We start from the raw sequence: 15953 nt of genomic DNA on the forward strand, positions 1-15953 counted from the left end.
CCGCTTAACACTTTGCTCACGAAGTATACAGGGTGCATTACTCCTTCTATTTTTTTGATCACTACTGTCGAGACTGCTTCTCCGGAGGTTGCGAGATAAAGGATGAGTTCGTCTCCCGGGCTTGGGCTGACCAGTAGTGGCAGCTTCATAAGATGTGCCTTCAGCTCCTGAAACGCCTTCTCTACTTCGTCTGTCCAGGCGAAATCGGGTACTTTTCGGAGAGTTTTGAAGAAAGGTAGGGCCTTGTCCCCCATCTTGCTGAAGAACCTGGAGAGTGATGCCAACCTTCCGGTTAGCCTCTGAACGTCTTTTCGACTTTGCGGACTAGGCATGTCTTTTAGGGTCGTGATCTTGGCGGGATTGGCTTCTATTCCTCTGTGGATTACCATGAACCCTAGGAACTTTCCCGACGTTACGCCGAACGCGTACTTTTCGGGGTTCTGTTTCATGTTGTAAGCTTGGAGTTTGTCAAAGGCGATCTTGAGACTGGATATCAAGTCTCTGCGAACTTTGCTCTTAACGATCATGTCATCTACATAGCACTCGACCATTTTCCCGAGCTGATCCCCAAATATCCCGTTGACTAAACGCTGGTATGTAGCTCCGGCGTTCTTGAGACCGAAAGGCATTTGTTGATAGTAGTACAACCCTCGATCTATTAGGAACGCAGTGTTCTCCTGGTCTGCCCAGTGCATGGCGATCTGATGGTATCCTGTAAAGGCGTCCATGAAGCTTAGCAGTTCATGTCCAGATGTGGAGTCCACCAATTGATCTATGGACGGCAGCGGGAAGCTATCTTTTAGGCAAGCCTTGTTCAGGTCGGTGAAGTCTATGCACATTCTCCACGTTTCATTCTTCTTTTTTACCAGAACCACGTTAGCCAGCCATTTCGGGTATCGAGCTTCCCTTATTACTCTTGATTCTAGGAGTTTTTTGACTAGTTCGGCTATCTCAGCCTGCTTGTTTGCTGAGAAATTCCTTTTCTTTTGTTTTACTGGCTTGCTACCTTCTCTGATGTTTAGTTTGTGGGTGATGATCCCGGGGTCTATCCTGGGCACTTCATCAGTTCTAAAGGCAAATATGTGGCGATGTGCCCTAAGGAAGGTGGTCAGCTCTGCTCTCTCGCTTTCGTTTAGGGTGCTTCCGACGTAGGTTACTTCGTTGGCCTTCTCTCCGATCTACACGGGCGCTGTGAGGTCTGCTGTTCTCTTTTCCTCCTTTTTGATTTGTTCTTCCACCGCTACTTCCCCCCTAGTTGTCTGTTTTTCCGGAAGAAGCTCCCCCGGTGTTGGGTCAGTGATCAATTCAGGTTCCGAGATCGTGCTTTCCTGTGTGATATGGTTAGTTCTAAAAAGGTAATGAGTAGGGTTCGGGTTACCGAATCTGATGATTTGCTGGAGAGACCCCCTCCTTCTAGCGCCAAATGCTGATGTCGAAAATTGGCTCCCGGTTAAATCAGCATGAAAAAGGGAGTTGATGCATGACAGCCTCCGTTATGATGGTATATTCTGTTTGGAGAGTAGAGATTCCTCTGTTCAGCTCTACTTCTCTGCTCTGCTCTGCTTCTTTGCTTTGCTTCTCTACTCTGCTTCTTTGCTCCAGCTCCTCGCTCCTTGCTCCTTGCTCCTGTTCGTCTGTTCCCGAGGGGGGAACCTGCAAAGGGTTCGAAAACAGCTCTGACGCTCAAGAAAGTCAGGGTGCTCTTTGCAGTAAAAGAATGAATATTGATCGATCCTTTTGGGAGGCGAGTTGTGAGAACTCTGAGTATTGGGTGATCTTTTCTGGGTGAAGAGATCGTATCCTGTGAAGGACGAAGTGGGGGGCCTTTTATAGCTGAAGTTAAACCGACTGTGATTAGTGGCAGTGGTGAGGCGGTGGCCATCAAACCGTAAGGAAGTTACCTCTTTTGCGTATCTAGGGTTTCTCTTCGAGTCTATCCCGGATCTTTGATAAGTGAAAGTTCTTAAGTTCAAGGATACTTTGTATATATCTTGTCGGAGTGATAGAATTTAAGGGAGAAGTTTCCTCTTCTAGATACGTGGAGTCCAATCGGACTTAAACACTTCAAGATGTGAGGCTGACTGAGATCTTTCTAGAAAGTCCGGGATTAAGTCATTAGGTCGCGCAGCGCTGATATCTCTCCAGTTCTGGGCGTAAGATATGGGCCGAACCCGTGGAGACCCCCCTTATTCCTTTTAAGATCCTGGGGTTGATCTATCCATGCCAAGGGCGTTTAGTGCAGAGCTCATTTCTTCTGGCCGACCTCCCAGTTAGGGGAACGTATGGTGGACCATCAGGTGTGTAGATGTCCTGCTGCCTTAAGCCGAGTCGTTCCAAGAGGCTTCAGGTCTGATCTTGACTCTTTAGTCGTCAGTCAACGGATGAACATTTTATGCATCATCAGTTCCCTTTCAAAAGCCTTAAGAAAAGTTTGAGCAAGTTCTCCGAAAGTCCTGGTAGGTTCTGGCGTCATTGTCCGGTACCAATCTCGAGCAAGTCCTTGTAGTAAGGCAATGAAATTCGGACGCAGATCATCTGTACTGGTCATGCCCATCATCGCTACATATTTTCCAAGGAATTCCCGTGGGTCTCCCAACCGGGAGTATGGTTCCAGATTCCCTGGGCTATCGGTTTCTGTGGGACTTTCCCAGAATAAGGATTCTAGTTTTTCTAATGCTGATGCTTCTAGCATGATTTCTGCTGCGCTGAGCTCCTTTCGCAATTGCATAATTATCTCTTCCTGTTGCCTTCTTTCGGCTTTCAGTCGTTTTAGGGCCACCGTGAATATCATGCGGTTGATAGATGTTTCTCGAACTTCGTCCTGTGTGTGGTCTTCTGTCGGCATTTCGTCTGAGGGACTCAGAGTAATAGTTAGTCTGAAAAGTTTTAGATAGGTTTCGGGTTACCGAAGTGATGATTTTGCTGGAGTCGCCCCTCCTTCTAACGCCAAATGTTGATGTCGAAAAATGGTTTTCCGTTCAATCAACATGAAATATGGAGTTGATGCATAACAACCTCCGTTATGTTTGATTATTCTGTGTAGTTGAACGTTGTTCAGCTAAAAGTTCCTGCTCCCTGCTCTGCTTCCTACTCTGCCTCCTGCTCTGCTCCTTTTTCCTGCTCCTTGCTCCTCGCTCCTTGCTCCTGTTCCTGTTCGTCTGCCCCCAAAGGGTTCGAAAACCGCTCCGACGCTCGAGCCAGTCAGGGTGCTCTTTGCAATAAAAGAATGAATATTGATTGATCCTTTTGGGGGCGAGTTATGGGAACTCTAAGTTTTGGGTGATCTTTTTGGGTAAAGAGATCGTGTCCTTTGAAGGACGAGGTGGGGGGTCTTTTATAGGCGATGTTAGGTCGACTATGACTAGTGGTCGTGGTGAGTCTATCTCGGATCTTTGATAAGTGGAAGTTCTTAAGTTTAAGGATCCTTCGTAGATATCTTGCCGATGTGATAGATCCTACAGGAGAAATTTCCTCCTTTAGTTACGTGGAGTCCAAGCGGGCTTCACACTTCGAGATGTGTGGCCGACTGAGATCCTTCAGGAAGATTCGGGATTAAGTCGGTAGATCGTCTGGCGCTGCTGCCTTCCCAGTTCTGGGTGTAAGACATTGGTCGGATCTATTTGGACCCCCCCTTACTCCTCTGAAGACCCCAGGGCTGATCTGTCCATGCCAAGGGTGTTTTGCAGGGCTAGTTTCTACTGGCCAACCTCCCAGTTAGGGGAATATTTGGTGGACCATCAGGGGCTCAGCGGTCCTGCTACCTTAAGTCGGGTTGACCCAGTAGACTTCAGGTTTGATCTTGACTCTTCAGACGTTAGTCAACGTCTGGACATTTTATGCATCTCATTCTTCATCACACACAAATTTGTAGAGAGAGAAAGTTGGGAAAACATTGTTGATCATGGCACCAGCAATATCTAAAAAAAATTGTTGTAGAAACTTCTTATCGAAATAGGATCCAAATTCAACTTATCTTCTCGTCGAAATATGTCGAACTCTGAAGGCTAAAAAAAAATAAAAATCGAAAAACAGAAGTCACAGGAGTACTTGGCACGAAATCTGGCATCGAGGCCAAATTGCCAGATTTCTTGGCAAAGTATAAGAAAACATCCAGAATTTTGTGGTAAAACCCCAAAAAAAGTATAAAATTTTCGTAGGTTTTCAACGAAAATAATTATCTCTTCACCTCGAATTTTGCTCATGAAATCGTTTTCGATTCTTCCAAACTACCAAAATGAAAATACAAAATAAAATAGTAAAAGTTATGATTTTATCTCATCAATATCACTAATTCCCATTATAGAAACGCCTGAAAAAACTTATTTGGGTTGAGACTGAAGAAGAAGAAGAAGAAGAAGAAGAAGAAGAAGAAGAAGAAGACGATGATGAATGTCAATTAGGTTTTCTATTTTTAACTATTGTATTTGTCAACAGTCCTTAGATTAATTAGTGTAAATATTCAAGTCGTTATAGAGTTGTCCCCTTATTAAATCAAAGTCAACTAAGTCAAAAATACTTGACTCGCATCGGGCCCGAGAATAGTTGTCCATATAAGAAAATTGGTTGTCCATGTATTGACCATCAACAAAAAGAGGTCACTATTATTATGTCCATAGTTTGAGCCCCACCAAGAATGGTTGTCACATAATTTCGGTCTTGCGTCATTTTTTGTCAAACGACCTAGCTTTTTGGTCAAACGAACACACGTGCTTTCTCGTCTCTTTTTTGGCCAAACAACCTAGCTTGTTGGCCAAACGAACACAAGTCCTTTCTCTAAAAAATTCACATTTTGATCTATGCTCACCTCTTGATCGTTCCGTTAAATTTGTTAACAAAATTTTTTTTTTTTGCCAAAATGTTATTTTGATCGAATATTTTTCACAAAGTATTTTCACCATGTTATTTTGTTACATTTGTTACGCATTCATTTTTATACTAAACTATATGATCATGTCATGGTCCTTCACCACTCATATACCACTAACGAACACACGTGCTTTCTCGTCTCTTTTTTGGCCAAACAACCTAGCTTGTTGGCCAAACGAACACAAGTCCTTTCTCTAAAAAATTCATATACCACTAACTTCCAGATTGGCCACCAATCTGCTATCGCCGGCCGGTAACTAAGAAAATCAAAGTTACTTCAGAATTTTTGCAGGAAGTGTCAGATCACTCTGAAACAGTTCTATCGCTCCTCGACTACTCTAGGAGACTCACAAAATGTGACACTTCTTGCTAGCACATCCCCACGGATCACGTACTGGGTTACAAACACTACATAACCAAACTCGGAATCAGTCTCTACGACTCTAAAAAATTACTTTCTAAGCCTCCGAACTTTGTCGACTTAGAGAGTTGGGGACAAATTGTATGGGTCAAAATCCGTCATCAAGAGCGCCCCTAGAAATCCACGATTAATGGGGCCACGGGAGGGTCAAGCCCATGAACCAAATGGGTCTGACCCATTCATCTTCAAGTGCCAGGAGCAGCGAGAAGATACACGTGCTTTAAACAAGAGAGTTAGCCCTAATTGAAGAAGTCAGCCTTGCACAAGAACGTTGGTCGTCATTTCCTAAGCGAACCTTCTTCCCATATATCTATTGGGTGCGTTACTTTTATTCAAGATAGCGGTTGACCAATGATATCACGAATATATCCGTTAGGTGGGAGTTACGATATCCTCATTCATGGTGACAGCTCCAGGCGTTACCACATTAAAGACACAGCTCACCGCCAGGCGACAGACGATGACAGACGCTATTTCGACCCCTCACACCCCCTATTTTCAATATTGTTTCGACTTATTTAGTTAAAATCTTTGTTACGTTAGAGCACAAAGAGACAAAATAACACATTTATTCATAAATATTCACTCAAACAAAATTCAAGTAACACCAACCAAGTGCAGTGCATGCAATTACATGTATTATAACAGAGATTACGGGTCTTACAAGCCCAATTATTATTTAACTGAATACACGAAAACAATCATCGACTAGACATAATCATCCTCAACAAAAGAAAAACGAAAATAACCACCACACACAACAATCATTTTAACAAGGGCACCAGAAGCCTGAGCGACCGGCCTTTTGTGCGAACACAAAATCTCCTGCACATCGTTCTACACAGTCCAGGTAAGAATCACATGGTATTGTCGAACAAACTTGTCCCTCCACAGCTATTCCCATCCCTACAATAATTAGATTTAGGCTATTAAGTTGATTAATCACAATTATACAAACATATCAGTATCTTTCAAAAACTTCATTACATCATTATATTAAAAGGATAGGACATTTACTCATTTAGTGTCAGACAACATTAATAACGGCGATGGTCGGTCTTTAAGTGCTATATTATTTAGCACCTACACATTATTACCTACAATAAATCTTAAACCAGATATCAAAATTTCAATTCAAATTCTTCTTGGTTGTGGTTTATAACAGGTTGGGTCGGCATCCAAACTCATGAATTGTTCTCAAATATAATATCGGACTAGTAAAACCGATGAAAAAAATCAATATTTAATTTATCTTAAGTTGGAATAAGAACTCAAGACAGATGTTGCCTCTATGTGATGAAATGAAAGAAAATATAAACTTCAAATACAAACGAGAAAAACCGTACTTACCTAAAACGAAAATGATGGCCAAAACAAAGAGAAAGCAAATAAGAGAAGCTTTTGCCATAATCTCAATTACTTAAAATTAATTAGCCTCTAATGATTGATTTGTGGAGATGCAATTGAATTATCCTCCATTTATAGCATGATTACTTCTTTTTTGTTGTTGAAATTATAGCATGATTACTTACCAGGAAACTATATTTTATCAAAAGAGTGGCATCCCATTTCCTCTTTACTAAGACGTGTATGTAGAATTGTATATGTGTATACCCACTTAATCTTTTTTTTTGGTGGATTGGTTGAGGCATCTTAAAAGATCTCCGAGTTAATGATATTTTATCATAGAGATCATACTCGGTATATTCTAAAATTCTTAACCCCTTTGTACTTTTGTCGCGACTAATAAATCAGAGCAAACAATTGATTAACATCATAGATCAACTTTCTTAATTGGATCATTTTGGTAAAAAAAATTCCCAAGATATATATATATATATATATATATATATATATATATATATATATACTAGGTATGACCTGTGCCTCCGGTACGGCTAAACTTGTTTGACACATTACTCGTTTGCAAGTACGAAAGTCTGGCACATTTATATGTTGCATTTGTTCTTTCAATAAACTCCACTTCTTATGAATGAAATCATTAATCATATTATGAAAAGAATAAAAGGACAGTTTGAATACTTTCATCAAAAAAATCCAATACAAACTCCTGTTGAAATATCTTTCTATATGATATAATAGATATTAGGAAATATCAAATATTAGAAACTAGATTGAAATTAGAAACTAGTAAATATATTAGTATAAACTATTAGAAACTACTAAAATATTAGGAACTAGCAAAATTAGAAACTAGTAGTATTTCTTTTGTAAACCATCAAGGAATAAAACAATTTCTTTGATCGATTTCAACTTGGTACCAGAGCCAGCAATCTTAAATTTGGGTTTGGGAATTTATATTGATTGAAAGAGAAAGAGCCTTCATCTTCATCTTGTTTTTCCGGTTTAGCTAAAGTAAAGGGCAACTGATGCTTCCGCAATAATGGCTAGCAATAAGGCAAATTCAAATTTTGCTAAAGTTGTTGGTCAATCTGACAAAACTATACTTATAAGTGTACTCACTGCAACAAAATTGGACATACCAAAAGTCATTGTTATGAATTATTAGGCTATCCAGAATGATGGGATCATAATCGAAAGAAAAACTTTAAAAAGACCCTTGTAGATCCAACTGTTAAGCAAGCTTCAACGACGTAGCCACTACAGGTACTGTAGGCAAGACTTTAAATATGTCTACACATGTTTCGAATAGTACTTGGATAATTGATTCTGGTGCTACAGATCATAAGACTTTTGAATGTAGACAGGTCTCAACCATTAACCAATCTTCACATAAATATGTCTCTACTGCCAATGGCACCTCAGCCCCTGTTGTAGGGAAGGACCTATAACTCTAACGAATACATCGAACTTAGACTCTGTTTTGGTTGTCCCATCTTTAGATCATAATTTATTATCAGTGTCTCAAATAACCACCACTCTATTTTGTGTTGTCATCTTTTGGCATGAATTTTGTGTATTTAAGGACATCCGGACAAGGCAAACAATTGGTTATGGTGTTAGGCGAGGAAAGTTGTATTACTTGGATTTAGTATCTGAAAGCTCTAATAAATTGCGTCAGGCATTAGTAGTGAACAATTCTGAAATACAAAATAAAGATGAAATATGGTTATGGCATCGTCGTCTGGGGAATGCCTCCTTCGGTTACCTTAAGAAATTATTTTCATCATTATTTATTAAATGCGATGTTTCAAGTTTTCAATGTGATGTTTGTGCACTTGCAAAAAGTCATCGTGCATCGTTTCCGTTAAATTTAAATAAAAGTCCAACTCCTTTTATGATCTTACAATCCGATGTCTGGGGTCCATCTAAAGTACCTACTTTGGGTGGGGCACGGTGGTTTGTTACCTTCATTGATGATTGTACTAGGATGACTTGGGTGTGTTTGATGAAATCTAAAAGTGAGGTAAAATTATTGTTTCAGAAGGTGCATAAATTGTTTAGTACTTAGTACAACGCAAATGTCCAAATACTTCGTAGTGACAACGGAGGTGAGTATATGGATCATGAACTTCAAACTTATTTGGTTTCTCATGGTATTGCTCATCAAACTACTTGTCCAAATACCCCTCAACAAAATGGGGTCGCTGAAAGAAAGAATCGTCACTTGTTAGAAGTTATCAGGGTTATGTTGATCGAGGCACATATGTCATTATCTTATTGGGGAGAAGCACTTCTTGCTGCAACCTATTTAATTAATAGAGTACCCTCTAGTACTATTGAGTTTAAGGCTTCGTTTCAAGCTCTATCGAATGTTACAACTTCTCCGACAGTTTCAAATTTACTTCCCCGTGTCTTTGGGTGTGTAGCATTTGTTCATCTTCATGAGTACCAACGTACAAAATTAACTACAAGGTCATTAAAATGTATTTGTAGGGTACGCTGCAAATCAGAAAGGGTACAGATGTTATCATCCTCTAACTAAACGAATGTTTGTTACATCGGATGTTATCTTTCATGAAGATTCTAAGTATTTTTCACCTAAGTCTGAACTTCAGGGGGAGAAAACTAAGCAGGAAGTTCTGACTCTTGATTATGAAGAAATGGATAATCATGTAGAAGAGAACAACACTGGATCTAATATTGAAGTAAATTTGATTCCTGAAGAAATAATTAGAGCTGAAATTGAAATTCCATAATTACCAACACCTGAATCAGTAATGGAAGAAAGTGTTAATGAAATCGTTGAACAAATTGTGGATTCACCTCCAATTGAAGTCGTTGAACCAAGGGTTAGTAATACACCAAACCAATCAGTTATCGAGGATGTTCCTGAAACACCTTCTGAACCACCTAGGAAAATATTACCGTCACGTCAAACCAGAGGTATTGCTAAACCGGCATATGAACCTGAGCTGTTTAGTAGAGTTAAATATCCTATGAATCAGTATGTGTCAGATCATCGGTTGTCAGAATCAAATAAGTCATTTGTAAATCAATTATCTACTGTATATATTCCTAACAATGTGCAGGAAGTCTTATCTGATTCAAAATGCAAAGCAGCTATGAATGAGGAGATGCAATCCTTACAAAAGACTGACACTTGGGAGCTAGTTGATCGTCCAGACGATAAAAATCTAGTGGGATGTCGGTGGATTTATTCAGTGAAGTATAAAGCAGATGGTACAATTGAACGTTACAAAGCGAGACTAGTGGCGAAAGGCTACACTCAAACTTATGGAGTCGATTACACAGACATTTGCTCTAGTTGCAAAATCAACATTGTTCGCGTCTTCTTATAGTTAGCAACAAATTAAGATTGGCCACTACAACAATTTGAGGTAAAGAATGCTTTTTTGCATGGGGAACTATTAGAAGACGTTTATATGGACCTTCCACCGGGATGCAAGATACCAGAAATACATAACCAGAAGGTATGTAGATTGAAAAAGTCATTGTATGGATTAAAACAATCACCAAGAGCGTGGTTTGGAAGGTTTACAAAGGCTATGAAGGAATTCGGTTATCGCCAAAGCAATTCTGACCATACCTTATTTATAAAAAGGCAGAAAGGAAAACTCATAGCACTTATTGTATATGTTGATGACATGGTGGTTACTGGGGATGATCCTGAAGAACGAAAGGCTTTACAGAATTACTTATCTAAAGAATTTGAGATGAAAGACCTTGGTCCGTTGAAATACTTTCTTGGAATTGAAGTACCTCGATCTAGTAATGAAATTTTCCTATCCCAAAGAAAGTATACTTTAGATTTGTTACATGAGGTGGTTATTGTAGGGTTACGTATGTGTCTAATACACTATCTAGTGTTTATTGCGGAATCTCAAACATCTATATGTTAACACTAGACATCCAGGATCGATATTTACATGACTAATCAATGAACTAGAATGGAAAGAAAATTACCTTAATCGCTTTCCACGAACACAATTCCGACTAGATTCGGAAGATCAAGAACTCCAACTGTAGTTTCTCTACTGGAGACACCGAGTGTATGACTTGAACTCCCTCCTTCGAGTCAGCTAGGACCTTCTTGAAGGTTGAGATGAAGAACACTTTCTTCTTGACTAGATAACCGAGAAAACTCATTTTTCTCTTTCTTGCTTTTTCTCTCTTGAAAAGCTCTCTTAACTGTAGTGGTCAAAAATCGTGTTGGGCCCACTTCGTCTAAAGGTCGCCTAGACCGAGCCTACTTCGAACAAATATCATTTGGGCCCGACCCACTTGCCTACTAGTTGGACACTCTCCAACGTGGAATTCGGCCAACTAAAGGTCCAAATGGCTCTAAGCCCTTGTGAACGTCCATCTAGACGAACAATAACCCATTAAAAGTTATAATGCTCCAAGCACCCCTTGGTCGCCCTCAACCGAGCCTGCCGGATACCGAGTCAACCTCAACTCCGGAGACCTCGCCACGTACTCATCTGACGAAGTCGCTCTAAAACCCCACGTCGCCTTAAGTACCGTTAGGCGATCTCCGACTACAAAGGGTTTAAAGTCGAGGCGGCGTAATCGTACGATCGAGTTACTCCAAGCGACAGATCGACGGTCAAGAACGAGTCTCCCTTAGGGTTTGGGGTCACCTTCGACCCCAATTATCTCGGATCTAACAGACTCCACGAGTCCATCAGTCGCCTATAAATAGAAGGAGACTCAGACTCCAAAGGCATCGAAGACCAGCTAGAAAACTACTGAAGACTCTTCTCTCTCTCCTTTATCATCTTCTGATCAGTACTCTAGACGACAATAACCAACCTTCGAATTCCAGAAGTCTTGAGGGATAATCTTCCAGGGGATCACTCTAGACGACGATATTACATCTTCAAGCTCCATCGCTCTGGAAGTCCTTCTAAAGTCTTTGTTACATCCTACTTCTCCAGTATCCAGAATCTCCGATCGAGACGACCTCTCGACCTGCTCCAGGAGATCAATCCGACCAACTATCTCGTAGAGTCGAAGCTCCGGCCACTCTACGAGTCTAGCCACCCTCCGACGATACAAAACGGTAACACCCTCAGCATTCAATCGATTAAGATTTATCTTTTATAGTTTGCTGACTTGACCGTCGGAGTGCCCTTGGCAAGACACCATCCCGGTGTCCCCAAGACTTCACGGTTTTACTCGTTTTTGTCTGTCTACAGGTCCAACCAGAACTTCATTCTTCTCGAGGTCTAGAGCCCAAGTTGTCGGTGGCCCACCAATCGACGATCTATTAATTGTGTGATATTCTACCGTCCACAGTTTGGCGCCCACCGTGGGGCCCCTTCAACTAACATCTCAAACGACCTCATCAATGGAAGAAGGAATGGTAGCCTCACCAAACGATGTCTCGACCCAGATCGCCGAACTCATTGCTCAGATGAAAGAAAATGCCCAAAAATTTAAGGCCTTGGAGGAGGAGAATGCTCTGGTTCGAGCAGAAAATCAACTACTTCAAGAAAAAGTTACTGAACTCGCCATGGTGTATCCAACAGGACCTAGGTTTCGAACTCCAGTCAACCCGATGCAATCCTTGGTGACCCCTGAAGCAGGAAACTCCTCTAGCCAACCAACCGTCCAGTCTGGCACCATTGGCGTCTCGATTTCGAATCCAGTGACTAATACTACGACTCCGACAACGACGTTATTACCATCTTTCCAAAGCTCAGCTCAAACCAATCAACAATCGCAGTCGATGACTGCCCCTCTTTTCTCATCCTCCCTTACTCCTCCTACTTTACTACCTACTAGTGTACCCTTTAGTCTGTTGACTGATGGTCTGAACTCTGGCTTTGCAGGAACCCCCTTGGAGCAGGCGATGGCTAAAAAATTGGCGGAGATGGAGGCTCTGACACTCGCATTCCAGGTGTCCCAACCCCCCTTAGAAAGAGTCTACCACAGAGTTATGCAGACTCCCCTTTCGTCGACGCCATCGCCTTAGTGGAGATGCCGAAGAAATTTTCATTCCCAAGTATGAGAATGTATGATGGCACCTCAGATCCAGACGACCATATTGCATCCTACAAGCAAAGGATGTTCACTGCAGCCATACCCAGGGACTTTAGAGAAGCTTGCATGTGCAAAAGCTTCGGGTCAAGCCTCATTGGTCCAGCTCTCAGTGGTACACCAACCTGCCGAACAACTCCATCGCCTCATTTGCCCAGCTGACAGACACGTTCGTTGAACAGTTCGCGAGTAGTAAGAAGTTAGAGAAGCTCTCTGGAGACCTTTACCGACTTAGCCAGAGGCGAGGTGAACCACTTAGAGATTATGTAGGGAGGTTCAACAGAGAGAAAGTCTCGATCCCCTATTGCAACCAAGAGACGGCAGTGGATGCGTTTCGAAAATGGTTACTTCCAGACAGTGAACTCTACAAAGAACTCACCAAGTTCAACTGCACCACCATGGAGGATGTCCTTGCTCGAGCTTGGGTAGAGATCCGTTGGGAAGAAGACGAGTACCATCGAAGCAGACACTACCTTAGCGATGAGCGATCCCGAGAACGTCGCTTGAGACGAACAGATCGTAGATCAGATGGTAGATACTCAGAGCCTTACACTACTTCAAGGAGACCTCAACCTCGAGACAACAGAAAACCACTTGACCCACCAGGTCGAACTGGCGAAAGGCCGCAAGGACCAATTCGCACCAGAATTCCAGAGTACAACTTGAACGTGGAACTAGCTGAAGTTGTAGCAATCTTGAAGGGCATGGGAAACAATGTTCGATGGCCAGGAAAGACAAAGACCCCAAGCGAGAAACGAGACAACTCTAAATGGTGTGAGTTCCATGGTGATCATGGACATACCACTGCTGAATGCATCGCCCTCAAACTCGAGGTGGCCGAGTTACTGAAGAGAGGTCATCTCACTGACTTGTTAACCGACAAGGGAAAGAACACATTAGCTCAAAGAGATGTGCTGCCTAGAGAACCAGAGGAACCTACACCCTCGAAAACATGCTTAGTTATAACAGGAGGATCAGAAGTGAGTGGAGTCAGTCACTCAGCCGCCAAAAGAAGTGCTCGAGCTGCAGTCAACCCAATCGTCAGCTCAACCACAGGGCCCTCCTATACTGAGCAAACTATTAGCTTCCTGGACAATGAAATTTCTACTCTCATTAACCCTCATCATGATGCCCTCGTTATTTCACTTACAATTGCTAACTGTTTAGTTAAACGTATACTTGTAGATAATGGGTCTTCGACTAACGTTTTGTTTCTACATGGCTTGAAAGGTATGGGTCTGGAGGAATCTAGCATCTGTCGTCGCTCAACCATCCTCATCGGCTTTAGTGGTGAACAGAAATACACACTTGGAGAGGTCACTTTACCAGTCTACGCAGGAGGAATCAATCTCAGCACGACATTTGTAGTGTTGGACCGCCCTTCAGCCTACAATTTGATTCTCGGAAGACCATGGATCCATGGCATGAGGGCTGTCCCTTCCACTTTCCACCAAGTAGTCAGATTTCCAACCCCTTGGGGAGTGCGAGATATCAGAGGGGAACAGAGCACCTCGAGGAATTGCTATAAAAACACTCTGAAGGCCCCGAAGTCTCCATTATAGCAATTACAGAACGAGAAGCCTCCTAACGACCCTGATCACCCGAGCATGGAAGCATTGGATGAAGTCCAGATACACCCTGACTTTCCAGACCACAAAGTGCAGATTGGGTCAAGGCTCAATCCTATATTGCGTAACAAACTCATAGAATTCTTATCTCTTAACCATAATTGTTTTGCTTGGTCGCATTCTGACATGACAGGTATCGATCCAGAGGTGATAGTTCATAAACTCCAAGTGGATCCTAACCACCCTCCAGTGAGACAGAAACGAAGAAAGTTCGCTCCAGAGCGCAATAGGGTGATTAATGAAGAAATCCAGAAGTTAATTGACATTGGGTCAGTTCGAGAAGTCAGTTATCCAGACTGGTTGGCCAACGTGGTAGTAGTAAGAAAGAAGAATGGGAAGTGGAGAGTCTGCATAGACTTTACTGACCTCAACAAAGCATGCCCTAAGGACTCGTTTCCATTACCTCACATCGACATGTTGGTTGATGCCACTGCTGGTCATGAGTTGTTGAGTTTTATGGACGCCTTCTCGGGATATAATCAGATATTGATGCACCCAGCCGACCAAGAGAAGACTGCATTTGTCACTGATAGAGGCATATTCTGCTACAAGGTTATGCCCTTCGGGCTCAAGAACGCTGGAGCGACCTACCAGAGGCTAGTCAACAAGATGTTCTCCAACATGTTAGGAGACACCATGGAGGTCTACATCGACGACATGTTGGTCAAGTCTTTGATCGCTGATCAACATCTCGAACACCTCCAGCAGGCTTTTGATGTCCTAAAAAGGTATAACATGAAACTCAACCCCACTAAATGTTCTTTCGGTGTGTCATCAGGAAAATTTCTAGGCTACATGGTTACCCAGAGAGGCATTGAAGCAAATCCTGACCAGATCCAGTCGGTCATCAATATCCCTTCTCCTTCCTGTGTCAAGGACGTCCAAAAACTGGCTGGCCGAGTGGCTGCTCTAAGTCGCTTTATCTCACGATCGTCAGAAAAGTGCCATCACTTCTTTTCCACCTTACGCAAGTCCAAAGAGTTCAACTGGACTCCAACTTGCGAAGAAGCACTTCAGGATTTGAAAAGGTATTTAACCACTCCACCTTTACTTTCGAAGCCTAAAGAAGGTGAAAATTTATATATATATCTAGCGGTCTCTGAGACTGCTGTAAGTGCTGTGCTAATCCGAGAAGAAGAAGGTAAGCAATTTCCTGTTTATTACGTTAGTAAAACTTTGCTCGACGCCGAGACTCGCTATAGTCAGCTTGAAAAGCTCGCATTGGCCTTAGTCATGGCAGCTAGGAAGTTGAGACCATACTTCCAGTGTCATTCAATAGTTGTAGTCACAACCTTTCCCTTGAAAAACATACTTCATAAACCAGAGTTGTCTGGGAGACTTACCAAATGGGCCGTAGAATTAAGCGAATATGATATAACCTATCGGCCTAGGACTGCCATCAAGTTCCAAGCATTAGCCGATTTTATCGTTGATTTTTCAGCTAACACTTTGCCACAGGCCGAGAAGGAACTTTTGTGTCTTACATATCGAAGCAAACAAAAGTGGATCTTGTCTGTAGACGGCTCAAGCAACATGAACGGGGTCGGTCTAGGCGTGGTCCTCCAATCTCCAGAAGGAGACCTGATCCAACGTGCCATTAGATGCAGCTT

The sequence above is a fragment of the Eschscholzia californica genome, unplaced genomic scaffold (assembly GCF_041429995.1).
Source record: "Eschscholzia californica isolate CP2 unplaced genomic scaffold, dmEscCali1.0.p SCAF_4, whole genome shotgun sequence".
In the NCBI taxonomy this organism is placed as follows: domain Eukaryota; kingdom Viridiplantae; phylum Streptophyta; class Magnoliopsida; order Ranunculales; family Papaveraceae; genus Eschscholzia; species Eschscholzia californica.